This window comes from Pinus tabuliformis, chromosome 5_2 (assembly GCF_031772625.1).
Source record: "Pinus tabuliformis cultivar Carrire ecotype Pingquan chromosome 5_2, CPIR1, whole genome shotgun sequence".
NCBI lineage: Eukaryota > Viridiplantae > Streptophyta > Pinopsida > Pinales > Pinaceae > Pinus > Pinus tabuliformis.
The window spans coordinates 378,569,131-378,576,539 of NC_142306.1; the positions used below are offsets into that span (position 1 = coordinate 378,569,131).

The following is a 7,409-nucleotide window of genomic DNA, read 5'->3' on the forward strand; positions in this document are numbered from 1 at the left end:
CAGTGGCCCTATGGTTGTGTGTAATGGGATCAATGTGAACCAAATGAGGTGTGGGAGGTAGGTTTAGTCATTTATATCAACCCTAACCATTCCCTACAATTAGATCTAAATAGAAAATCTTAACCGTAGAAACTGAACCTGCCAAAGCAGGCACGTTACATCACGTTGATCGATCTCGCCTGGCAGAAGGCAGTAGCAAAAAAGTAATCTATAAAGTCCGTTTTGGTGATTTTTTTTTATATCGCATGTAAACGAATTGAATACATAGGTTGAACTGTAAATAAAAGAGAACGAAGTAGTTCATAATACAAATAGATATTATATCCATGAGCCAAGGTTGTTATGGAGAGAGTATGGGTATAGTAATGATATTCAATACATTATAAGGAAATAACATATAAAGATCATTGTTAAGAACTAACTATGTTGAACTTAGGAGGGGTAATGATGATAATATATATGTAAGGATAAAGGTTGGTTTCTGACAAGCTAACTAGAGTTTACGGCACGTAAGGTGAAGAAATGACAGTCAAACTAGGCTAACTAGAGTTTTAGCATTCAGATTATATTACTTTTAGTTGTTTTCGTTTTCCTTTATGTAATTATTTTTTAAATAATTATGATTTTGCATTTTTTAAAATTGAAATAGTACATATTTCAATATCCTAACTTGAACTCGGTCATAAACTTACCCACTGCAAACTGTGCCTCTTTCAGGTTATTAATGAGCGAGCTTGGAAAATAAACACCAAAGCTGTAGAGATTGCTCAGTGATTTGGATAGGACAGAGTTCTAATCGCATTGAACTCTATAAAAATATCATTATAATTACATCCACTTAGAACGAAAAAATAAAAATTCAACGCAAATGCCGACTCGTTGTTTCTTTTAGATATATCAACAGAAGGCAGGAAGCACATCCCATAGAGAAAATATTTTTTTTATTGAATTAAAGTAAAATCACCAAAGGTGATAACTTATTAAAGAAACTATGACACAACTGCACGCATTAAATATAACAAGGCGACATATCGTTAAAATTACGAAACAACTATACGAATCATGAAGGGGAACTATGAAACTACAAATTGATGTGAATTAATACAAGAGCATAGTTTAAAGGGTCAATATTTTAGCTATATTTTAAAAGCGACAGCGACAAATGTTACTCGAGGCTTGCATGCAAACCACGTGCCCATCAAATCTAGAACCCTCTACTTCGTGCACGCAGGATCTTCCAAGCTGCAACAGCAGATGAATGCCGTTGGTCCAATGGGCCAACCGGTGCCGGGAAGCAGAGGTTATTATAACCCCTCGCAGAGGATGACTCGACCCGTGCAGGTTTGCAGTCTTGAAGTGGCGGGGCCGTTATCAAATACCATGGCCATCATTGAGAAAGGTTCAGACGCCACAGAGCCACAGAGGACGAGGACTAAAATTCCTGCCTTTAAGAAAGGTTCAGACCCCACAGAACCACAGAGGACGAGGGTTAAAATTCCTGCTCCTGTTTCCAAGGTGCCATGGGAGCCCATAGCCATCGATAAAAGAATTGTTTACAAACCCACTGCGCCCGTTCCTGTTGCAGATACAGAGCCATACTCGTATCAGAATTACCACACGGCATTTGCTTCAAAGCTCTGAGGTAAGAGAACATCACGTTGAATCATAAATTATATTTTGATTTGGATCTTCGAAAATAACCAGTACTGTAGTTTTTACAGTGCAATTTTGATGAAAGAGACCCTAAATTTCGTACACAAACCATTACAGACCTCCCTTCGTGCACTTTTGTAAAATTCCAGCGCCATTCGTGACCTCCCCACAGTGGGTCGTCTGGATCTGCAGAGACGTAGCCATCCCGGTGGAAGTATAGCCGCATAGGATGAAGCCCGCGCCAATATTGAGTCTTGCATCAACACAAATGCGCGTCCCTGCTTCTACAGTACTGAGAACAATGGTGGACATGGAGGAATTGAGGCTTTAAACATTGCCCTCAATGGTTCGTTGGCTTTTGGGATGACTAGAAAGGCAGAGGAACTCTTAAATGTAATTCGATATGGATTGGCGGTACATCTTGGCGGTCCAGAAGCGGGAATTGTAGTTTTAGACAGTATATTGTTAGCAGAATGGCAGGAGAAGGCGGCGGAACAAGTAAGAAACACAGCAGAGCGATCACGGATACGGCGCCCGCAGATGCAAATCAGCGTGAAGACGATATCGATCTCAATCTTTCCAGGCATAATTTACTTCTTTCAGTTAGCATTCCTCATATTCTAGACCTTTTTATCGTCGTCGCTATAATTGCATTGATTTTCTTTGTAAAATTCAGCGACATCAAAGGTATCATCACGACCCTGCAGCAGTTTAGAGATAAGGCTCAAAAGGATGGACAGAAGAAAACTGAGCAGATAATCAAAGGGTAACACGCCGCTGAATATTTCCATACTTCGGCAAATTTCCTTACTATATTGGCAAATTTTGATTTCCGAGAATTTTTATTATTAGTTCTTTTACTGAAAAAACGTCTAATTTGAAAGCAGAAAGCAGTAGTAAAAACGTCTAATTTGAACGCATTTCAGCTCTTCTTGATAACCTGACTCCCCTTGCCGTCTCCACTGATCTTCACGCACGACCCTGCAGCAGTTTAGAGATAAGGCTCAAAAGGATGGACAGAAGAAAACTGAGCAGATAATCAAAGGGTAACACAAAGTGTACTTCGGCAAATTTCCTTACTATATTGGCAAATTTTGATTTCCGAGAATTTTTATTATTAGTTCTTTTACTGAAAAAACGTCTAATTTGAAAGCAGTAGTAAAAACGTCTAATTTGAACGCACAGAGTGTAGTTTATCCTCACCTTTACATATCAATGGTTTTTTCAGCTCTTCTTGATAAGCTGACTCCCCTTGCCGTCTCCACTGATCTTCACGCACGACCCTGCAGCAGTTTAGAGATAAGGCTCAAAAGGATGGACAGAAGAAAACTGAGCAGATAATCAAAGGGTAACACAAAGTGAAGGCGGATATGGGTAAACAAGCGTTGCCCTGGACGCTTGCGGGCTTCGCCTCTTCTTTTGGATTGCGCTGCTATTGCGCAGATGCCGCTGCTGCCAGAGAATTACGTTTCTGCAATCTGGTATTATGCAGGGAATGCTCCTTCAAATAGGAATGAGGCGGTGAAGGCCACCGAACACACGAAATCTGCATGGCATGACAGCTGCCTCCATGCAAACCTTCAGCATACGGCCGACACCTGCAAAAGAACAAGCAACTTAGCATATGTATCCCATTCGCACTTAACATTAAACATTAAGGAATTAATGTCAGCATTAAAACGAAACCGCACACGGTCAGGGCCACTTGATTGTGGGTAAGTACCAGTTTAAGCTATGGTCCGGCCTCTTCCGCCTCGGGAAGAGGCCAAATAAGATGGCCAACAGAAGTTCAACTGCAAACTTTAGAATATAACTAATAATACCACTAAAAAACCCTGCAAACTAATGTTATCTGCCCTCCGAACGGTTACTATAGTCCCTGCCGGATGCCAGATGGCAGGGACTAATAATAGGTAAACTAGTTGATAAACAGAGCTATATATATTATCAATCTAAGAAATTTACTTATTATTTATTATTTAACATTTCGTAAATATATGAAGGTGAGTCATGCATTCTCTCAAATCCTAGATTGAAAAATAATGTCAATTTAAGCCTTCTAAATATATGAAGTTGCCAAATACATTTTCTCAAATCCTAGATTGAAAAATAATATCAATTTAAGCATTTAAGCCTCCTATAGAGATTGTAGTTTGATTGAAATTTTAAAATATCAATTAAACCATAACCATCGATTTATTTATAGGTTTTTAATTAAAATATTAACTTTTAATGTGTTATAATTTCAAAAAAGATTTAGTCTTCCGAACTCTTTACTAGATGGTGGTAATTGTTTGTTTGGATTTATTTATTTTAATTAATTAAATTTTTTAAATGTTTGAGAAATTTATAAATATTATTTTTGTAAAAAGATAATTCTATTTTTTGCTTTATAAAAATATAAAACAAAAAAAATAAAAATGGTCTTTTATAGAGATGAAATTTAATTTCAATATTTATTATTAAATTTTGAAATAATTAAAATATAATTAAGAAATAAATAAATAAATTGAATATGCACGTTTTTTTAAAATATATTAAAAAGTGAGCTTATGAGTAAAAAATTATCTTTTTAATTTAAAAAAATGGTAAATGTAAATAATATAATTAAATACACATTTGATAAATTAATGTAAATTAAATACATATTTGACAAATTAATGATATTTTTTTTTCAATTTTATTACAAAATAACGAATTTTAGTAAAGGGCAAGTTAAATGTAAATATCACAATATCACAAATTATAAAAATTGTCTCTCACTATCAATAAAACCTTAATTAAATTTCACCATCATAATGACTTAAGAAAAAAAGACAACTCATTTTTTACTTGGTTTATAATACACATGTTAGACATAGTGTTGTGATTGATGTCAAGGGGTAAGTCAAAAGAAGAAAATTGTTGAGTATGTTGGTTTGATGACTTGAAAGATCACATCAACTAATGAAGAAGTTGCCCAAAGTTTATTGATTTTATGTTGAAGATATTATGTTCAAATGAATCAATGGATGTTATGGTTTGATAATCCTCTTCGGGACCTTTCTAGCGATCTATTAGACTTGGTCAAACACTTCCTTGATGAGAAGATAAGTCAACATGAAGGAAGCAATGCCAAAAATGGGAAGAACACGATTTTTTTATTATTAAAAAAACCAAATTTGTTAAATGTTGCATCATGAGATCATATCTATATCTTTGCAAAGAATTCAATGGCAGACGGCACATGGAATTTTGTACTAATTATTGATTTAAACATCATGCATCTCCACATACATCTCCTTGTTCTAGATTTCATTAACAGTCAATGGACTGATAGATTATTCACAATTTAGCAGAGGTCATGGTCCCCATTTCATTTGACTTCTACCACATGGGAAAATCAAATCATGACACATGGAAGGTGTAAATGGATGCCAAATGCACCCTCCTAATGTAGATGATTGTGATGTGGCCCACAGATTTGGATGCATAGGTGGCATACTCAGATTGGACAAGTGGAAGTACAATGACAGATGGGGTTATGATACTGGAATAAGGGTGATGATGTGGAGTATTATGATGACATGGAAACACAAAAAGGTGTCATGTGGCATGCTAAAATGGTAATTTTGGTGACACGTGGCACCACTAAAAAAGTGTGACATGGTGGTTGTCACATTATGACGATGCCAGCGTAAGAATGGTAATGGACCCCTAGGTTTGGGTCACACAACTTGGTCCCATGAAGGTTCTTGATGTAACCCCATACCAAAATAGGCCCATGTATTCATATAAATACATATTCACATGAAATGAGGTGATAGGGAATTTAGAATAACCTAGTATAACAAGGAAAGGCTCTGCCTTCTTGAAATGCATGAGGCAGTGCATTTCTTGTCTCTTAGAGGTTGCGGCCTTTGAGATTATCTTCTCTGATATGATATGGTTCTCTATTATAAAAGTTTCATCGACTTTGTGGTATGATTTACATAATAAGTTTGATTTAGCCCTCATTGTAATATGGGCTCTTTGTGGTATGATTGTTGGACCAAGTTTTTCTCTGGCCCTCATGGCGGCTTGATTTGGTTCTTTGTGTTATGATTGGTGCAACAAGTTTTGGTCTAGCCCTTATTACAGTTTGACCTGGATCTATATGGTTTGATTGGCGCAAAATGTTTTGGTCTAGCCTTTGTGGATGCTTCACCTAGTTCTTTGTAGTATTATTCACATGATAATTTTGATCAAATCCTCTATGGTATGAATTGTATACCAATTTTTAACCTGGCCCTTATGGCAAATTGATCTAGTTCTTTATGTTATGACTTCTCAACATGTTTTGGTTTTGCCCTCATGAATTCTTGACCTAGTTCTATATGGTATTGTAAGTGCGATAAGTTTTATTTCTTTCTCTATGGTATAAATGGTGCAATAAGTTTTGGTCTACTCTGTGTGGAAGTTTTATTTAGTTCTCTGTTGTTTGATTGGCACAACAAGTTTTGGCCTGGCCCTCATTTCAGTGTGACTTGGCCTTCCATGGTTGGTGAAATAAATTTTGACTTGGCACTCGTCGCAAAATGGCCTAACCCTTCATATGATTGGTGCAATATCTATGACCTCAATTTTCGGTGTATGATTTGCACAAATGTGTATGAAATCGCTCTTCCAGGATAATGTGGCTCTTAGTGGTATAATATGATTGGTACCAAATATAGGACATGACTCTCTATTGTGACTAATAGCATATGATGTGGCTCTTTTTTATGTGATTTGATTAGTTTCATGGGTATGATGTGACTCTTCATTGTATGACTTGATTAATACCGTAAGTGTTGATGACAATATCCCTTGTGAGCCCTAAATAAGTAATATAGAAATGTAGTTGATGATGAGTTTTGTCAATTCACAGGAGGTTAGGAGTTTCTGTTTGGCCGAGGGTGCCAAAATTTATTTTTTCCCTCAAAAGTACATTTCTTTTAATCACTAACAAATCAATGGTTTGCATTTTGTAGACATGTTCCTAAAAAGTGCATTTTGTAGGAACAAGACCAAAAAGGTGTGTTTTGTAGAACAATTAATTTTTATGTTGTTCTTATGGTTTATTTAGAAGAAAAAATTAAATCTTAAAAAGGGGATTTGGTTAGAATTTTTGTGATTAGAAAAGGGCAATGAGCAAGTTCATGAAGACATATTTTTTAGAAGAAGAGGTTATGGTTATTGTTAATATGTTGTTGAACTCGTCAACATGTTTTGCGATCAAGAAGATGTTGAAGAATGATGGTTGAAGAATGGGTTGATTTAGTTGTGTTTTGAGCTTGTGAATCAAGTTTGAAAGATTATGAAAAGAAGTCCACTACATTTTAAAGGTTAGTGCCTTGATCAAGTTGAAACCTACTATAAGTTATTTGTTAGGGTTCGACCCTAACTTCTTTACTAATGTAATAAACTCAAGGAACCCCATAAGAGTCATAATTAGTTGGTCTAATAAATAAAGGAAATAAACATTGTAAATGGTTGTCCCACATTATAAAAAAGGGACCGCAATTAGTTATAGTTGGCCACAGTTAATAAATAAAGTGGTTAGACTATACTATGCAAGGGAGCATGAGTAGTTATGGTTTTGGGTCTCATGAAACTATATAGCATCAAATATAGTAAGAGATGTGTTATCTTTTGTTGGTGTAAATTAAATATGCTCTATTGGAGGTTTCCCCCTCGAAGAGGCAAGTGAATAACATTGTAGAATATCTTAATTGAATATTTCTATTTCTATCATC

The 7,409-nt window shown here is 35.7% G+C and overlaps 1 long non-coding RNA gene across 2 annotated transcripts; it reads right to left on the reverse strand.

Moving 5' to 3' along the window:
* Positions 1–1,433: 1,433 nt before the first annotated feature.
* LOC149159042 (uncharacterized) lies at positions 1,434–1,965 on the reverse strand. 2 transcript variants are annotated; one of them, XR_016261741.1, is made up of 2 exons: positions 1,773–1,965; positions 1,434–1,576 (listed from the first exon to the last, which is right to left on the reverse strand). It is a non-coding gene; the product is annotated as an uncharacterized LOC149159042 (long non-coding RNA). The 2 variants fall into 2 exon arrangements; XR_016261740.1 differs by having other exon boundaries at positions 1,434–1,637; positions 1,773–1,893.
* Positions 1,966–7,409: the final 5,444 nt, after the last annotated feature.